The sequence below is a fragment of the Hemitrygon akajei genome, chromosome 21, assembly GCF_048418815.1.
Source record: "Hemitrygon akajei chromosome 21, sHemAka1.3, whole genome shotgun sequence".
Lineage (NCBI taxonomy): Eukaryota > Metazoa > Chordata > Chondrichthyes > Myliobatiformes > Dasyatidae > Hemitrygon > Hemitrygon akajei.
In genome coordinates, this window is record NC_133144.1 from 8,683,353 (window position 1) to 8,704,146 (window position 20,794).

The window sequence follows — 20,794 nt, forward strand, 5'->3', positions numbered from 1 at the left end:
TTCTATTGCAATTTGTAATAATCTCTTCCAGTTTCTGTAAATGCCTTCAAAAAACAAATCTGAAGATATTTTGGTTGCAGTTAACCATGGGTGATGTGTCCCAGGTGTGTACAAGATACGCAGGCCTGGGCAGTATGAATGTTGCCCATGCAGCAGTCTCCTCCTCCACACAGCTGACGAATCAAAAGGAACAGAAGAGACTGATACTCAGCAGGTGTACCAGCGACATTACTGGAGTTGCCAATCCATGTTGAATTCACTGACACTGCCTCAAGGTTTTTCCTCGGGGCTCAATGTCTCCAAGCTGAAGAGCAGCGTAGTTGCAGAAGAATTTGGTGAAGACCTAGATAGCTGGCTGCTTGACGCACCCCAGGATGACCACACCAGCGTTGAAGAGCAGTGGACGGCTTTCGGAGATGCGGTCTACTCTACCGCTCTCGAACACCTCGGACCAGCAATCCGTAGACATCAAGACTGGTTCGATGAGAACGACGAGGAGATACAGGCACTGTTGTCAGAGAAACACCAACTGTTCAGAACACACCAGAACGATCCCACATCACAAGCAAAGACAGATGCCTTCGCCAGTGCAAGACGGAAAGTGCAGAAGAAACTCCGTGAGATGCAGGATGTCTGGTTCAGCAATAAGGCCGATGAGATCCAGGGCTACGCAGACAGGCACGACACCAAGTGTTTCTACGACGCTTTGAAGGTTATGTATGGACCTCAGTCCTCTGGCTCCTCCCCCCTCCTCAGTGCCGATGGGACTCGGCTGCTGACAGAGAAAAAGCAGATTTTGGAGAGAGGGTCTGAACACTTCAACCAGGTCCTGAACCGCCCTGCCGAAATCAATGATGAGGCCATTGCTCGTCTACCTCAGGTGGAGATCAACCTGGACCTTGACAACCTCCCCACAGAAGAAGAAGTCAGAAAAGTCATCAGGCAACTTTCTTGCAGCAAAGCACCAGGATCAGATGCAATCCCTGCTGAAGTCTACAAAGCAGGAGCTGACTGAGCTCTTCCAGTCTATGTGGAACGAAGGAAAGGTCCCGCAACAGTTGAAAGATGCCAGAATTGTCCACATCTACAAGAGGAAAGGCAACCGCCAGTCTCGTGACAATCACCGAGGCATCTCCCTCCTGTCCATAGCTGGGAAGATCTTGGCTCGCGTCCTGCTTAATCGCCTTCTCCAACACCTTGAGCAAGGTCTCCTCCCAGAAAGCCAGTGTGGCTTCCGTGCAGAGCGTGGAACTGTCGACATGATATTTGCTGCACGCCAACTCCAGGAAAAATGCCAAGAGCTGCACAATGACCTCTTTATGACCTTCGTCGATCTGACCAAGACATTTGATACGGTCAGCAGAGATGGCTTATGGAAGATGATGGAGAAGTTTGGCTGCTCTAGCAGGTTCATCACGATTGTTCGGCAGTTCCACGATGGCATGATGGTGAAAGTTTTGGATGATGGTGACGAGTCAGAAGCCTTCCCAGTGACGAACGGTGTGAAGCAAGGATGCGTTCTCACCCCTACATTCTTTAGCATGGTCTTCTCTGCTATGCTGAATGATGCCTTCCGCGATTGTCAGGATGGTATACACGTCAGATACAGGACTGGCAGTGGGCTATTCAACCTCCAGCGTCTACAAGCTGTTACAAAGGTAAAGGAGACCATCGTCAGAGACCTCTTATTCGCTGATGATTGTGCCCTCAACGCCAGCACAGAGCAGAAGATGCAGCGAGAAATGGACTGCTTCTCACGAGCCTGTGACAACTTCGGACTTACAATCAGCACCAAAAAGACCGAAGTTATGTACCAGCCTGCACCCGGAAAGCCCTACCAGGAACCACACATCGCAGTAAAGGGGCAGAAGCTACTGGCAGTTGACAGCTTTACTTATCTGGGCAGTACTCTATCACGAGCGGTGAACATAGATGCAGAGATCAGCAACAGAATTGCCAAAGCCAGTGCCGCCTTTGGGAGACTCCGTGAGAATGTGTGGGAGCGGAGAGCACTCAGCCTTACAACCAAGCTGAAGGTCTACCGAGCAGTGGTTCTCACCACCCTCCTCTATGCCAGCGAGACCTGGACTGTCTACAGCAGACACGTTAAACAGCTCAACCACTTCCACTTGAGCTGCCTCCGCAGACTTCTCCATGTACGATGGCAGGACAAAGTCCCAGACACGGAGGTCCTGGAGCAGGCTAGCACCCACAGTGTCTACACCCTCCTACAGAAAGCCCAAGCCAGATGGGCTGGCCATGTCATCAGGATGTCTGACAGCCGACTACCAAAACAGCTGCTGTATGGAGAGCTGAGCCAGGGCAAGCGCTCAGCTGGAGGGCAGAAGAAACGTTTCAAAGACTGCCTCAAAGTGTCCCTCAAAGACCTCAACATCAATCCCAGTAGCCGGGAATCGCTTGCTCTGGACCGCCCAACCTGGTGGAGCAGGACCACTAAAGGAGCGTATGCAGCAGAAATCAGACGCACCGCAGAGGCTCAGAGGAAACGCGCCGTGTGCAAGGCTCGAGCTACCTCCACTTCCACTGCAGCACCTACCCTCATGTGTCCCACATGTGGGCGAGCTTTCAGGGCCCGGATTGGCCTCACCAGTCACCCCCGGACCCACAGTCACAAACCCTCCACCTGACAGAAGTCGTGGTCATCTTCAACTCCGAAGGACGAACAACAACAACTCCCAAAGCCTCCCCCATGAGTGGGTACAGCAACAAGGCAGCAGAGCTTTGAGATCAGAGGTTTCGTTTTCCTTGGCGACTGGTTATAAGGCACTAATAACCCGGCTTTGCCCTTTTCCTGTCAGCAGAAGCGGTTCCACCCCGCTTTGTATCTAAACCGCACATGAAGGCCAGGAGCTGGACTTGGACAGAAAAGCGAGAGGAAACAGCAGAGCGAGGGCTGGAGAGTCATGGAAATGAGTGCCATGTAAAGAGGAGTGGGAGAGAGCGGAGACGGGCCAGGGAAGCAGCAATGAGAAACGTGGGGTAGTAACTTTGAAGTCTGTCTGTCTGAAATGGGAGGCAAAAGCCTGTTTGAATACTAGTGTGAGTGTGGCAATTTTCTCTCGGCGAACTCTGGAGAACATTCTAAGTGGTCACGTCACGGTCTGGTATGGAGGAGCCTGGTATACACACGATCGGGAATGGCCGCAGGAGGCTGTAAACTGTACTCTGGAGAACATTCTAAGTGGTCACGTCACGGTCTGGTATGGAGGAGCCTGGTATGTACACAATCGGGAATGGCCGCAGGAGGCTGTGAACTCAGCCAGTTCCTTCATGGTCCAGCGACCCTCCAGACTCGGGGAAACAACCCTGAGTGGTAACAAGAAATGGTTACAGAAACAGCATTGAAGAATCCTTCTCGATCTGTGTGCCACAGTATCCACGGACCTTCATTGTGCTCTAAGTGCCAGTGGGGTAACAGGCAGTAAGTTCCTCCCCACCCAACCCGCCGCGATCAGATGCCCGAACAGCCCATGAACCCGTGAACTATCCTGCTCTCTTTTTGCACAATTTATTCATGTTTCTTTATATTGTTATTGTAACTTGGAGAAATGGTTTTATGTATTGTACTGTACTGCTGCTGCAAAACGACACAGTTCACAACGTATGTTGGTCTTAACAGGCCTAGTTCTGATTTTGAAGCACCTTGTCAGGCTGTACAGTATCGAAATTATACAGCAAAACTGTCATGTTTTGTAACTCCAAAACATAAAACTAATTCAAAGGGGAACAAGAGAACTGGGAGATAAGTCACAAACAAGAACCTCCATCAATCATGGGATTGAGTTTAGGAGCCGAGAGGTAATGTTATAGGACCCTGGTCAGACCCCACTTGGAGTACTGTGCTCAGTTCTGGTCGCCTCACTACAGGAAGGATGTGTAAACCATAGAAAGAGTGCAGAGGAGATTTACAAGGATGTTGCCTGGATTGGGGAGCATGCCTTATGAGAATAGGTTAAGTGAACTCGCCCTTTTCTCCTTGGAGCGACAGAGGATGAGAGGTGACCCAATAAAGGTGTATAAGATGATGAGAGGCATTGATCGTGTGGATAGTCAGAGGCTTTTTCCCCAGGGCTGAAATGGCTAACACGAGAGGGCACAGTTTTAAGGTGTTTGGAAATAAGTACAGAGGAGATGTCAGGGGTAATTTTATTATGCAGAGTGGTGAGTGCGTGAATGGACTGCAGGCGGCGGTGATGGAGGTGGATACGATAAGAGACACCTGAACAGGTAAATGGAGCTTAGAAAAATAGAGGCTATGGGTAACCCTGGGTAATTTCTAAGGTAAGTACATGTTCAGCACAGCTTTGTGGGCCGAAGGGCCTGTATTGTGCTGTAGGTATTCTATGTTTCTATTTTTCTAAGAGTTGAAGGGTTTCAGCCCGAAACATCGACTTTACTCTTTTCGGCCTGCTGAGTTCCTCCAGCATTTTGTGTGGGTTGAGAGATAAGCCGTGTTCTTTATTTTTACTTTAAGTGAGACACACATGTATCTGTTGTAGCATCATAACGTATGCAATTCACTTTTTTTACATATAACCTGTAATGAATTATTTAAACCAAGATTGCTTAATCAACAACATATTCACAAGATTACTCAGCTATTACTGAAATATTAAAAACACAAGCAGACTTATTACTGTAGAATACATAAACAGAAACTAAACAAGCATAGCAACGGCAGAGAGACTTCAAAAAAGGATTTTTCAGATGTCCATATCCTTTCATTTGAAGGAATTAAGTCACGCTGAGAAGATAGTACATTTCTTGAGGATTGTGTTTTATAAAATTTCAACATGAAATTCAAAAAAAAGCAAATCAAATTACAACAAGAAATGAAAATTAACCTGATGTAGTCAAGAGCAACAGTACATGAACATTTATCTAATAGCAATCTAATGCAGCATTTCAAAGGATTAAATTGAAAAATGTACTTATTATTCCAGATAGAGGTGAGGTTGGCTTCAACCTGATGTTGAAGTTCTATCCAGAACCCGAGGGCACAGCTTCAAAATTAGAACAGAGGTAAAGAGGGATTATTTAGCCAGTGAGTACTGAATTAGTGAAATGCTCTGCCACAGACTGCGGTGAAGGCCTAGTCCGTGGGTATACTTAAAGCGGAAGTTGATGATTTCCTGATTGGTCAGGGCATCAAAGGATATGGCAAGAAGACAGATGTATGAGGTTGAGTGGGATCCGGAATCAGCCATGATGGAATGGCGGAGCAGACTTGATGGGCTGAATGGCCTAATTCTGCTCCTATGTTTCAAAAGAGATGGTTGTTGACTTCAGGAGGGCGCAGAGCGACCACTCCCCGCTGAACATCGACGACTCCTCGGTAGAGATCGTTAAGAGCACCAAATTTCTTGGTGTTCACCTGGTGGAGAATCTCAGCTGGTCCCTCAACACCAGCTCCATAGCAAAGAAAGCCCAGCAGCATCTCTACTTTCTGCAAAGGCTGAGGAAAGTCCATCTCCCACCCCCCATCCTCATCACATTCTACAGGGGTTGTATTGAGAGCATCCTGAGCAGCTGCATCACTGCCTGGTTCGGGAATTGCACCATCTCGGATCGCAAGACCCTGCAGCGGATAGTGAGGTCAGCTGAGATTATCGGGGTCTCTCTTCCCACCATCACGGACATTTACACCACACGCTGCATCCGCAAAGCAAACAGCATTATGAAGGACCCCACGCACCCCTCATACAATCTCTTCTCCCTCCTGCCATCTGGGAAAAGGCTCTGAAGCATTTGGGCTCTCACAACCAGACTATGTAACAGTTTCTTCCCCCAAGTTATCAGACTCCTCAATACCCGAAGCCTGGACTGACACCTTACTGCCCTATCGTCCTGTTTATTATTTATTGTAATGCCTGCACTGTTTCTGTGCACTTTACGCAGTCCTGTGTAGGTCTGTAGTCTAGTGTAGCTTTCTCTGTGTTGTTTTTTTACATAATTCAGTCTACTTTTTGTACTGTGTCATGTAACACCATGGTCCTGAAAAACATCGTCTCATTTTTACTATGTACTGTATCAGCAGTTATGGTCGAAATGACAATAAAAGTGACTTGACTTGACTTGATGGTCTTATGGACACAGACATTGACCAAAGTAGCCAAATCTGTCAATGGTCAACATATCAGAAGATGAGAGAAATTAATGTGATACTGAACTGGTTTTTACCCAAGAGCTGAGTGGATGTGGAGAGGATGTTTCCAATAGTGAGGGGTGTAGGACCAGAGGACACAGATAGAGTGGATGTGGAGAGGATGTTTCCAATAGTGGGGGAGTCTAGGACCAGAGGACACAGATAGAGTGGATGTGGAGAGGGTGTTTCCTGTAGTGGGGGAGTCTAGGACCAGAGGACACAGATAGAGTGGATGTGGGGAGGATGTTTCCAATAGTGGGGGAGCCTAGGACCAGAGGACACAGATAGGGTGGATGTGGAGAGGATGTTTCCTATAGTGGGGGAGTCTAGGACCAGAGGACACAGATAGAGTGGATGTGGAGAGGATGTTTCCAATAGTGGGGGAGTCTAGGACCAGAGGGCACAGATAGAGTGGATGTGGAGAGGATGTTTCCAATAGTGGGGGAGTCTAGGACCAGAGGGCACAGATAGAGTGGATGTGGAGAGGATGTTTCCAATAGTGGGGGAGTCCAGGACCAGAGGGCACAGATAGAGTGGATGTGGAGAGGATGTTTCCAATAGTGGGGGAGTCCAGGACCAGAGGGCACAGATAGAGTGGATGTGGAGAGGATGTTTCCTATAGTGGGGGAGTTTAGTACCAGAGGGCACAGATAGAGTGGATGTGGAGAGGATGTTTCCAATAGTGGGGGAGTCCAGGACCAGAGGGCACAGATAGAGTGGATGTGGAGAGGATGTTTCCAATAGTGAGGGGTGTAGGACCAGAGGACACAGATAGAGTGGATGTGGAGAGGATGTTTCCAATAGTGAGGGGTGTAGGACCAGAGGGCACAGCCTCAGGATAGAAGATGTCTATTTACAGCAGAGATGAGGAGGATTTTCTTTAGCCAGAGGGTGATGAATCTGTGGAATTCATTGCAACGGATGGCTGTGCAGGCCAGGTCAGGGTTAAAGCAGAGGGTGACAAATTAACCAGGGTGTTAAATGGTATAGGTTCAATAGGTACATTTAATGTCAGAGAAATGTATACAATATATACAGCTGAAGTGAAAAGTATAATGAAATGCAGATAGGAATACCAGGATGTGGACTGACTCTGGAACGAGGAGAAATACAAGTGACAGGGTGACAAACCAGATTGTAAAACAAAACTGAACCCAGCATTTCAAAACAACCAGATGGGAATACCAAAGGCTTTCGTAATTAAATTGGGGAAATGTAAACAGAAACAAGAGAAGCTGAAGGTTTACAGTATGGCAGAGCAATGAATTATTATTTTATGTCAGGGAAAGAAGACGACTGGGGGCCGAGCATCCTGAGATCTGACAAACAGACTTTGCAAAACTATGGAAAGCAAAGTAGCACCACAAACACACGACAAATGTCTATCACCGAGCAGTTTCCACCACAGATTTTCAAAGAAAAATGTGAAAACACTGCAGATATCTTAAATACGATCTTCCAGAATTGAACCATTTCCAAAAAGAAATTGTAGATGCTATGACAGAAGGCAAAGGGTAATGATGGAGGGATGATTTTCCCTGCTTGGAAACAGACCAGTTGTGACGTGTACACTGTGAGGATGTGATGTGTTCACTGTGGGGATGTGGTGTGTTCACTCTGAGGATGTGATGTGTACACTGTGGGGATGTGGTGTGTTCACTGTGGGGATGTGGTGTGTACACTGTTGGGATGTGACGTGTACACTGTGGGGATGTGACGTGTTCACTGTGGGGATGTGACGTGTACACTGTGGGTGTGTGACGTGTACACTGTGGGGATGTGGTGTGTTCACTGTGGGGATGTTATGTGTACACTGTGGGGATGTGGTGTGTACACTGTGGGGATGTGATGTGTTCACTGTGGGGATGTGGTGTGTACACTGTGGGGATGTGATGTGTTCACTGTGGGGATGTGATGTGTACACTGTGGGGATGTGATGTGTTCACTGTGGGGATGTGGTGTGTACACTGTGGGGTGTGACGTGTACACTGTGGGGATGTGGTGTGTTCACTCTGAGGATGTGATGTGTACACTGTGGGGATGTGATGTGTACACTGTGGGATGTGATGTGTACACTGTGGGGATGTGGTGTGTTCACTGTGGGGATGTGATGTGTACACTGTGAGGATGTGATGTGTACACTGTGGGGATGTGGTGTGTTCACTGTGGGGATGTGATGTGTACACTGTGGGGACGTGACGGGTACACTGTGGGATGTGACGTGTACACTGTGGGGATGTGGTGTGTTCACTGTGGGGGTGTGATGTGTACACTGTGGGGATGTGACGTGTACACTGTGGGGATGTGGTGTGTACACTGTGGGGATGTGACGTGTACACTGTTGGGGTGTGATGTGTACACTGTGGGGATGTGGTGTGTACACTGTGGGGATGTGACGTGTTCACTGTTGGGATGTGACGTGTACACTGTGGGGATGTGACGTGTACACTGTGAGGATGTGACGTGTACACTGTGGGGATGTGGTGTGTTCACTGTGAGGATGTGATGTGTACACTGTGGGGTGTGACGTGTACACTGTGAGGATGTGACGTGTACACTGTGGGGTGTGATGTGTACACTGTGGGGATGTGGTGTGTTCACTGTGAGGATGTGACGTGTACACTGTGAGGATGTGATGTGTACACTGTGGGGATGTGGTGTGTACACTGTGGGGTGTGACGTGTACACTGTGGGGATGTGACGTGTACACTGTGAGGATGTGACGTGTACACTGTGGGGATGTGGTGTGTTCACTGTGAGGATGTGATGTGTACACTGTGGGGTGTGACGTGTACACTGTGAGGATGTGACGTGTACACTGTGGGGTGTGATGTGTACACTGTGGGGATGTGGTGTGTTCACTGTGAGGATGTGACGTGTACACTGTGAGGATGTGATGTGTACACTGTGGGGATGTGGTGTGTACACTGTGGGGTGTGACGTGTACACTGTGGGGATGTGACGTGTTCACTGTGGGGATGTGATGTGTTCACTGCGGGGATGTTATGTGTTCACTGTGGGGATGTGGTGTGTACACTGTGGGGATGTGGTGTGTTCACTGTGGGGATGTGGTGTGTACACTGTGGGGGTGTGACGTGTACACTGTGGGGATGTGACGTGTTCACTGTGGGGATGTGGTGTGTTCACTGCGGGGAAGTTATGAGTTCACTGTGGGGATGTGGTGTGTTCACTGTGGGGATGTGACGTGTTCACTGTGGAGATGTGATGTGTTCACTGCGGGGATGTTATCTGTTCACTGTGGGGATGTTATGTGTTCACTGCGGGGATGTTATGAGTTCACTGTGGGGATGTGGTGTGTTCACTGTGGGGATGTGACGTGTACACTGTGGGGTGTGACGTGTACACTGTGGGGATGTGATGTGTACACTGTGGGGATGTGACGTGTACACTGTGGGGATGTGATGTGTACACTGTGGGGATGTGATGTCTACACTGTGGGGGTGTGGTGTGTACACTGTGGGGATGTGACGTGTACACTGTGGGGATGTGACGTGTACACTGTGGGGATGTGGTGTGTACACTGTGGGGATGTGACGTGTACACTGTGGGGATGTGGTGTGTACACTGTGGGGATGTGATGTGTACACTGTGGGGATGTGACGTGTACACTGTGGGATGTGATGTGATCACTGTGGGGATGTGGTGTGTTCACTGTGGGGATGTGATGTGTACACTGTGGGGATGTGGTGTGTTCACTCTGAGGATGTGATGTGTACACTGTGGGGATGTGACGTGTACACTGTGGGGATGTGATGTGTACACTGTGGGGATGTTATGTGTACACTGTGGGGATGTGGTGTGTACACTGTGGGGATGTGATGTGTACACTGTGGGGATGTGACGTGTACACTGTGGGATGTGATGTGATCACTGTGGGGATGTGGTGTGTTCACTGTGGGGATGTGATGTGTACACTGTGGGGATGTGGTGTGTTCACTCTGAGGATGAGATGTGTACACTGTGGGGTGTGACGTGTTCACTGTGGGGATGTGGTGTGTACACTGTGAGGATGTGATGTGTACACTGTGGGGATGTGATGTGTACACTGTGGGGATGTGACGTGTACACTGTGGGGATGTGGTGTGTTCACTGTGGGGATGTGGTGTGTTCACTGTGAGGATGTGGTGTGTACACTGTGGGGATGTGGTGTGTTCACTGTGAGGATGTGATGTGTACACTGTGGGGATGTGGTGTGTTCACTCTGAGGATGTGATGTGTACACTGTGGGGATGTGGTGTGTACACTGTGGGGATGTGACGTGTACACTGTGGGGTGTGACGTGTACACTGTGGGGATGTGGTGTGTACACTGTGGGGATGTGACGTGTACACTGTGGGGGTGTGATGTGTTCACTGTGGGGATGTGGTGTGTACACTGTGGGGATGTGATGTGTACACTGTGGGGATGTTATGTGTACACTGTGGGGGTGTGACGTGTACACTGTGGGGTGTGATGTGTACACTGTGGGGATGTGGTGTGTTCACTGTGGGGATGTGACGTGTACACTGTGGGGATGTGATGTCTACACTGTGGGGATGTGGTGTGTACACAGTGGGGGTGTGACGTGTACACTGTGGGGTGTGATGTGTACACTGTGGGGATGTGGTGTGTACACTGTGGGGATGTGATGTGTACACTGTTGGGATGTGGTGTGTACACTGTGGGGGTGTGACATGTACACTGTGGGGTGTGATGTGTACACTGTGGGGATGTGGTGTGTACACTGTGGGGGTGTGACGTGTACACTGTGGGGTGTGATGTGTACACTGTGGGGATGTGGTGTGTACACTGTGGGGATGTGATGTGTACACTGTGGGGATGTGACGTGTTCACTGCGGGGATGTTATGAGTTCACTGTGGGGATGTGGTGTGTTCACTGTGGGGTGTGATGTGTACACTGTGGGGATGTGGTGTGTACACTGTGGGGGTGTGACGTGTACACTGTGGGGTGTGATGTGTACACTGTGGGGATGTGGTGTGTACACTGTGGGGATGTGACTTGTACACTGTGGGGATGTGGTGTGTACACTGTGGGGATGTGATGTGTACACTGTGGGGATGTGATGTGTTCACTGCGGGGATGTTATGAGTTCACTGTGGGGATGTGACGTGTACACTGTGGGGATGTGGTGTGTTCACTGTGGGGATGTGGTGTGTTCACTGTGGGGATGTGATGTCTACACTGTGGGGATGTGATGTGTACACTGTGGGGATGTGACGTGTACACTGTGGGGATGTGGTGTGTTCACTGTGGGGATGTGATGTGATCACTGTGGGGATGTGGTGTGTTCACTGTGAGGATGTGGTGTGTACACTGTGGGGGTGTGACGTGTACACTGTGGGGATGTGGTGTGTACACTGTGGGGATGTGACGTGTACACTGTGGGGGTGTGATGTGTTCACTGTGGGGATGTGACGTGTACACTGTGGGGTGTGACGTGTACACTGTGGGGATGTGGTGTGTTCACTCTGAGGATGTGATGTGTACACTGTGGGGATGTGGTGTGTTCACTGTGAGGATGTGGTGTGTACACTGTGGAGTGTGACGTGTACACTGTGGGGATGTGGTGTGTACACTGTGGGGATGTGACGTGTACACTGTGGGGGTGTGATGTGTTCACTGTGGGGATGTGGTGTGTACACTGTGGGGATGTGATGTGTTCACTGTGGGGATGTGGTGTGTACACTGTGGGGTGTGACGTGTACACTGTGGGGATGTGGTGTGTACACTGTGGGGATGTGACGTGTACACTGTGGGGGTGTGATGTGTTCACTGTGGGGATGTGGTGTGTTCACTGTGGGGATGTTATGTGTACACTGTGGGGATGTGGCGTGTTCACTGTGAGGATGTGAAGTGTACACTGTGGGGAAGTGGTGTGTACACTGTGGGGATGTGATGTGTACACTGTGGGGATGTGATGTGTACACTGTGGGGGTGTGACGTGTACACTGTGGGGTGTGATGTGTACACTGTGGGGATGTGGTGTGTTCACTGTGGGGATGTGATGTGTACACTGTGGGGATGTGGTGTGTTCACTGTGGGGATGTGATGTGTTCACTGTGGGGATGTGGTGTGTTCACTGTGGGGTGTGATGTGTACACTGTGGGGAAGTGGTGTGTACACTGTGGGGATGTGATGTGTACACTGTGGGGATGTGATGTGTTCACTGTGGGGATGTGGTGTGTTCACTGTGGGGGTGTGACGTGTACACTGTGGGGTGTGACGTGTACACTGTGGGGATGTGATGTGTACACTGTGGGGATGTGATGTCTACACTGTGGGGATGTGGTGTGTACACTGTGGGGGTGTGACGTGTACACTGTGGGGTGTGATGTGTACACTGTGGGGATGTGATGTGTACACTGTGGGGATGTGACGTGTACACTGTGGGGTGTGATGTGTACACTGTGGGGATGTGATGTGTACACTGTGGGGATGTGACGTGTACACTGTGGGGTGTGATGTGTACACTGTGGGGATGTGATGTCTACACTGTGGGGATGTGGTGTGTACACTGTGGGGGTGTGACGTGTACACTGTGGGGTGTGATGTGTACACTGTGGGGATGTGATGTGTACACTGTGGGGATGTGACGTGTACACTGTTGGGATGTGATGTGATCACTGTGGGGATGTGGTGTGTACACTCTGAGGATGTGATGTGTACACTGTGGGGATGTGGTGTGTACACTGTGGGGGTGTGACGTGTACACTGTGGGGATGTGATGTGTACACTGTGGGGTGTGATGTGTACACTGTGGGGATGTGGTGTGTACACTGTGGGGGTGTGACGTGTACACTGTGGGGATGTGATGTGTACACTGTGGGGTGTGATGTGTACACTGTGGGGATGTGGTGTGTACACTGTGGGGATGTGATGTGTACACTGTGGGGATGTGACGTGTACACTGTTGGGATGTGGTGTGTACACTGTGGGGGTGTGACGTGTACACTGTGGGGATGTGGTGTGTACACTGTGAGGATGTGATGTGTACACTGTGGGGATTTGACGTGTACACTGTTGGGATGTGATGTGTACACTGTGGGGATGTGGTGTGTACACTGTGGGGGTGTGACGTGTACACTGTTGGGATGTGACTTGTACACTGTGGGGATGTGGTGTGTACACTGTGGGGATGTGATGTGTACACTGTTGGGATGTGACGTGTTCACTGTGGGGATGTGGTGTGTACACTGTGGGGTGTGACGTGTACACTGTGGGGATGTGGTGTGTACACTGTGGGGATGTGGTGTGTACACTGTTGGGATGTGGTGTGTTCACTGTGGGGATGTGACGTGTACACTGTGGGGATGTGGTGTGTACACTGTGGGGATGTGGTGTGTTCACTGTGGGGATGTGACGTGTACACTGTGGGGTGTGACGTGTACACTGTGGGGATGTGGTGTGTTCACTGTGGGGATGTGACGTGTACACTGTTGGGATGTGACTTGTACACTGTGGGGATGTGGTGTGTACACTGTGGGGGTGTGATGTGTTCACTGTGGGGATGTGGTGTGTTCACTGTGGGGATGTGGTGTGTACACTGTGGGGATGTGGTGTGATCACTGTGGGGGTGTGACGTGTACACTGTGGGGGTGTGACGTGTACACTGTGGGGATGTGACTTGTACACTGTGGGGATGTGGTGTGTACACTGTGGGGATGTGACGTGTACACTGTGGGGATGTGACGGGTTCACTGTGGGGATGTGATGTGTTCACTGTGGGGATGTGACGTGTACACTGTGGGGATGTGGTGTGTACACTGTGGGGATGTGACGTGTACACTGTGGGGATGTGATGTGTACACTGTGGGGACGTGACGGGTTCACTGTGGGGATGTGACGTGTTCACTGTGGGGATGTGACGTGTACACTGTTGGGATGTGACGTGTTCACTGTGGGGATGTGACGTGTACACTGTGGGGATGTGACGTGTACACTGTGGGGATGTGGTGTGTACACTGTTGGGATGTGACGTGTACACTGTGGGGATGTGACGTGTTCACTGTGGGGATGTGACGTGTACACTGTGGGGATGTGATGTGTACACTGTGGGGATGTGGTGTGTTCACTGTGGGGATGTGACTTGTACACTGTGGGGATGTGATGTGTACACTGTGGGGATGTGGTGTGTACACTGTGGGGGTGTGACGTGTACACTGTGGGGATGTGACGTGTACACTGTTGGGATGTGGTGTGTACACTGTGGGGGTGTGACGTGTACACTGTGGGGATGTGACTTGTACACTGTGGGGATGTGGTGTGTACACTGTGGGGGTGTGACGTGTACACTGTGGGGTGTGACGTGTACACTGTTGGGATGTGGTGTGTACACTGTGGGGATGTGGTGTGTACACTGTGGGGGTGTGACGTGTACACTGTGGGGATGTGGTGTGTACACTCTGGGGGTGTGACGTGTACACTGTGGGGATGTGGTGTGTACACTGTGGGGGTGTGACGTGTACACTGTGGGGTGTGACGTGTACACTGTTGGGATGTGGTGTGTACACTGTGGGGATGTGGTGTGTACACTGTGGGGGTGTGACGTGTACACTGTGGGGATGTGGTGTGTACACTGTGGGGGTGTGACGTGTACACTGTGGGGATGTGGTGTGTACACTGTGGGGGTGTGACGGGTACACTGTGGGGATGTGACGTGTACACTTTGGGGATGTGACGTGTACACTGTTGGGATGTGGTGTGTACACTGTGGGGATGTGGTGTGTTCACTGTGGGGATGTGGTGTGTACACTGTGGGGATGTGGTGTGTACACTGTGGGGGTGTGACGTGTACACTGTGGGGATGTGGTGTGTACACTGTGGGGGTGTGACGTGTACACTGTGGGGATGTGGTGTGTACACTGTGGGGGTGTGACGGGTACACTGTGGGGATGTGACGTGTACACTTTGGGGATGTGACGTGTACACTGTTGGGATGTGGTGTGTACACTGTGGGGATGTGGTGTGTTCACTGTGGGGATGTGGTGTGTACACTGTGGGGATGTGACGTGTACACTGTGGGGATGTGGTGTGTACACTGTTGGGATGTGACGTGTACACTGTGGGGATGTGGTGTGTTCACTGTTGGGATGTGACGTGTACACTGTTGGGATGTGGTGTGTACACTGTGGGGGTGTGACGTGTACACTGTGGGGACGTGACGGGTACACTGTGGGATGTGACGTGTACACTGTTGGGATGTGGTGTGTACACTGTGGGGACGTGACGTGTACACTGTGGGGATGTGACGGGTACACTGTTGGGATGTGACGTGTACACTGTGGGGACGTGACGGGTACACTGTGGGGATCTGGTGTGTAATCGGGATCACAGCTAGCATCCTTGTGTTTCTGATACATTAATGACTTACATCGTTCCTTAAGGATTTCATAGCCATGGAGGGGTGGTGTAATGGGATTAAGATCCCAGTACTTATTAAATGCTCCCTTTGTCTCAAACATCCTCTGACAACCAATTCCAGCTCCTGGCCGTCACGTGTGGCCTCGCTGCTAAACCTGGTGGAACCCTTTCTACTGACAGAAGGGGAAAAGGCAGGTTACTGGCACATTAAATCCATTCACTGGGCAGATGGGGCTCATCTGCCCTGTTTGGCAGCTCGTCTAGGGGAGGGGAAACTTTGATCTCAACCCTCCCCTGCCTTGCTATACCCACTCATCGGGGAAGCTTTGAGAGTAAACCCTGGGCAAAAATCTGGAGGCTTGCATATGTTAAGTTCGACCCTGACTGGCAACTCCCATGATGCCACTGGTGTGAAACTGCACGGGTTCCTCTGTGTCATCGGCAGTATAGAGAGTATGCCTGTTGCTCGGGTAACAGCTCGCTCTTCCTATCGTAGAGCCCTGGTTTGTGTATGACAACCAGGTCACCTTCGACCAGTGCTGGCCTACAATGACCTGGATGAGCATGTAGTAGGAAGAGTAATGGATAAGTTTGTGAAAACATGGAAGTGGTGGTTTTATGAGGAACAAGGAGAGTTGTCCGGGTCTACGGCAGGATCTAAATCAGATAGTGGGTAGAGTACCGGCAAATGGAATTTAATCCCAACGAGTGCAGGATGACTCCTTTTGGGAAGTCATAAAGTGTTAAGACACTAGGGAATGATTGAACAGAGGGACCTTGGAGTCCAAACCCTGCAAGTGGTAACACAGGAGCACAGATATATGGGCTGGTAAAGAGGGCATATGGCAAGAAATCACCCCTCTGCTTCCCTTTCTCCCATGGTCCACTGTCCTCTCCAATCAGATTTCTTCTTCTTCAACACCTTTACCTTTTCCACCTATCACCTCCTAGCTTCTCATGTCATCCCCCTCCCCTCACCTTGTCTCACTGATCTCCTGCCAGCTTGTACTCCCTCCCCCTTCCTCCACTTGCTTATTCTGCTTTCGATCCCCTTCCTTTCCACTCTTGACGAAGAGTCTTGGCCCAAAACATCGACTGTTTATTCTTCTCCAGGGATGCTACTGAGTTCCTCCAGCACTTGGTGTGTTTTTCTCAAGATTTGCAGCATCTGCAGAGCCTCATGTATATATGATATATTAGCTTTCACAGGTCAGCGTACAGAATAGAAGAGCGGTGGTGTTATGTTGTAACTTTACTAAATTCTGGTAACCACACCATTGGAAGTTGGCTGCACTGGAAAGAGAGTGAAAAGGAGGGACACCAGGATATTGCCTGGAGCAGAGGGCTTTAGTGAAAAGGAGGGACACCAGGATATTGCCTGGAGCAAAGGGCTTTAGTGAAAAGGAGGGACACCAGGATATTGCCTGGAGCAGAGGGCTTTAGTGAAATGGAGGGACACCAGGATATTGCCTGGAGCAGAGGGCTTTAGTGAAAAGGAGGGACACCAGGATATTGCCTGGAGCAAAGAGCTTTAGTGAAAAGGAGGGACACCAGCATATTGCCTGGAGCAGAGGGCTTTAGTGAAAAGGAGGGACACCAGGATATCGCCTGGAGCAGAGGGCTTTAGTGAAATGGAGGGACACCAGGATATGGCCTGGAGCAGAGGGCTTTAGTGAAAAGGAGGGACACCGGGATATGGCCTGGAGCAGAGGGCTTTAGTGAAAAGGAGGGACACCAGGATATTGCCTGGAGCAGAGGGCTTTAGTGAAAAGGAGGGACACCAGGATATCGCCTGGAGCAGAGGGCTTTAATGAAAAGGAGGGACACCAGGATATTGCCTGGAGCAGAGGGCTTTAGTGAAAAGGAGGGACACCAGGATATTGCCTGGAGCAGAGGGCTTTAATGAAAAGGAGGGACACCAGGATATGGCCTGGAGCAGAGGGCTTTAGTGAAAAGGAGGGACACCAGGATATTGCCTGGAGCAGAGGGCTTTAGTGAAAAGGAGGGACACCAGGATATCGCCTGGAGCAGAGGGCTTTAATGAAAAGGAGGGACACCAGGATATTGCCTGGAGCAGAGGGCTTTAGTGAAAAGGAGGGACACCAGGATATTGCCTGGAGCAGAGGGCTTTAATGAAAAGGAGGGACACCAGGATATGGCCTGGAGCAGAGGGCTTTAATGAAAAGGAGGGACACCGGGATATGGCCTGGAGCAGAGGGCTTTAGTGAAAAGGAGGGACACCAGGATATTGCCTGGAGCAGAGGGCTTTAGTGAAAAGGAGGGACACCAGGATATATCCTGGAGCAGAGGGCTTTAGTGAAAAGGAGGGACACCAGGATATGGCCTGGAGCAGAGGGCTTTAGTGAAAAGGAGGGACACCAGGATATTGCCTGGAGCAGAGGGCTTTAATGAAAAGGAGGGTCACCGGGATATTGCCTGGAGCAGAGGGCTTTAGTGAAAAGGAGGGACACCAGGATGGATATTGCCTGGAGCAGAGGGCTTTAGTGAAAAGGAGGGACGCCAGCATATTGCCTGGAGCAGAGGGCTTTAGTGAATAGGAGGGACACCAGGATATGGCCTGGAGCAGAGGGCTTTAGTGAAAAGGAGGGACGCCAGCATATTGCCTGGAGCAGAGGGCTTTAGTGAAAAGGAGGGATGCCAGCATATTGCCTGGAGCAGAGGGCTTTAGTGAATAGGAGGGACGCCAGCATATTGCCTGGAGCAGAGGGCTTTAGTGAATAGGAGGGACACCAGGATATATCCTGGAGCAGAGGACTTTAGTGAAAAGGAGGGACACCAGGATATTGCCTGGAGCAGAGGGCTTTAGTGAAAAGGAGGGACACCAGCATATTGCCTGGAGCAGAGGGCTTTAGTGAAAAGGAGGGACACCAGGATATTGCCTGGAGCAGAGGGCTTTAATGAAAAGGAGGGACACCAGGATATTGCCTGGAGCAGAGGGCTTTAATGAAAAGGAGGGACACCAGGATATTGCCTGGAGCAGAGGGCTTTAGTGAAAAGGAGGGACACCAGGATATTGCCTGGAGCAGAGGGCTTTAATGAAAAGGAGGGACACCAGGATATTGCCTGGAGCAGAGGGCTTTAATGAAAAGGAGGGACACCAGCATATTGCCTGGAGCAGAGGGCTTTAGTGAAAAGGAGGGACACCAGGATATGGCCTGGAGCAGAGGGCTTTAGTGAAATGGAGGGACACCAGGATATTGCCTGGAGCAGAGGGCTTTAATGAAAAGGAGGGACACCAGGATATTGCCTGGAGCAGAGGGCTTTTGTGAAAAGGAGGGACACCAGGATATGGCCTGGAGCAGAGGGCTTTAATGAAAAGGAGGGACACCGGGATATGGCCTGGAGCAGAGGGCTTTAATGAAAAGGAGGGACACCAGGATATTGCTTGGAGCAGAGGGCTTTAATGAAAAGGAGGGACACCAGGATATTGCCTGGAGCAGAGGACTTTAATGAAAAGGAGGGACACCGGGATATGGCCTGGAGCAGAGGGCTTTAATGAAAAGGAGGGACACCAGGATATGGCCTGGAGCAGAGGGCTTTAGTGAAAAGGAGGGACACCAGGATATTGCCTGGAGCAGAGGGCTTTAATGAAAAGGTGGGACACCAGGATATCGCCTGGTGCAGAGGGCTTTAGTGAAAAGGAGGGACACCAGGATATCGCCTGGAGCAGAGGGCTTTAATGAAAAGGAGGGACACCAGGATATTGCCTGGAGCAGAGGGCTTTAGTGAAAAGGAGGGACACCAGGATATTGCCTGGAGCAGAGGGCTTTAATGAAAAGGAGGGACACCAGGATATGGCCTGGAGCAGAGGGCTTTAGTGAAAAGGAGGGACACCAGGATATTGCCTGGAGCAGAGGGCTTTAGTGAAAAGGAGGGACACCAGGATATCGCCTGGAGCAGAGGGCTTTAATGAAAAGGAGGGACACCAGGATATTGCCTGGAGCAGAGGGCTTTAGTGAAAAGGAGGGACACCAGGATATTGCCTGGAGCAGAGGGCTTTAATGAAAAGGAGGGACACCAGGATATGGCCTGGAGCAGAGGGCTTTAATGAAAAGGAGGGACACCGGGATATGGCCTGGAGCAGAGGGCTTTAGTGAAAAGGAGGGACACCAGGATATTGCCTGGAGCAGAGGGCTTTAGTGAAAAGGAGGGACACCAGGATATATCCTGGAGCAGAGGGCTTTAGTGAAAAGGAGGGACACCAGGATATGGCATGGAGCAGAGGGCTTTAGTGAAAAGGAGGGACACCAGGATATTGCCTGGAGCAGAGGGCTTTAATGAAAAGGAGGGTCACCGGGATATTGCCTGGAGCAGAGGGCTTTAGTGAAAAGGAGGGACACCAGGATGGATATTGCCTGGAGCAGAGGGCTTTAGTGAAAAGGAGGGACGCCAGCATATTGCCTGGAGCAGAGGGCTTTAGTGAATAGGAGGGACACCAGGATATGGCCTGGAGCAGAGGGCTTTAGTGAAAAGGAGGGACGCCAGCATATTGCCTGGAGCAGAGGGCTTTAGTGAAAAGGAGGGATGCCAGCATATTGCCTGGAGCAGAGGGCTTTAGTGAAAAGGAGGGACGCCAGCATATTGCCTGGAGCAGAGGGCTTTAGTGAATAGGAGGGACACCGGGATATGGCCTGGAGCAGAGGGCTTTAGTGAAAAGGAGGGACACCAGGATATTGCCTGGAGCAGAGGGCTTTAGTGAAAAGGAGGGACACCAGGATATGGCCTGGAGCAGAGGGCTTTAATGAAAAGGAGGGTCACCGGGATATGGCCTGGAGCAGAGGGCTTTAGTGAAAAGGAGGGACACCAGGATATGGCCTGGAGCAGAGGGCTTTAGTGAAAAGGAGAGACACCAGGATATGGCCTGGAGCAGAGGGCTTTAATGAAAAGGAGGGTCACCGGGATATGGCCTGGAGCAGAGGGCTTTAATGAAAAGGAGGGACACCAGGATATTGCCTGGAGCAGAGGGCTTTAGTGAAAAGGAGGGACACCAGGATATGGCCTGGAGCAGAGGGCTTTAATGAAAAGGAGGGACACCAGGATATTGCCTGGAGCAGAGGGCTTTAATGAAAAGGAGGGACACCAGGATATTGCCTGGAGCAGAGGGCTTTAGTGAAAAGGAGGGACACCAGGATATTGCCTGGAGCAGAGGGCTTTAGTGAAAAGGAGGGACACCAGGATATGGCCTGGAGCAGAGGGCTTTAGTGAAAAGGAGGGACACCAGGATA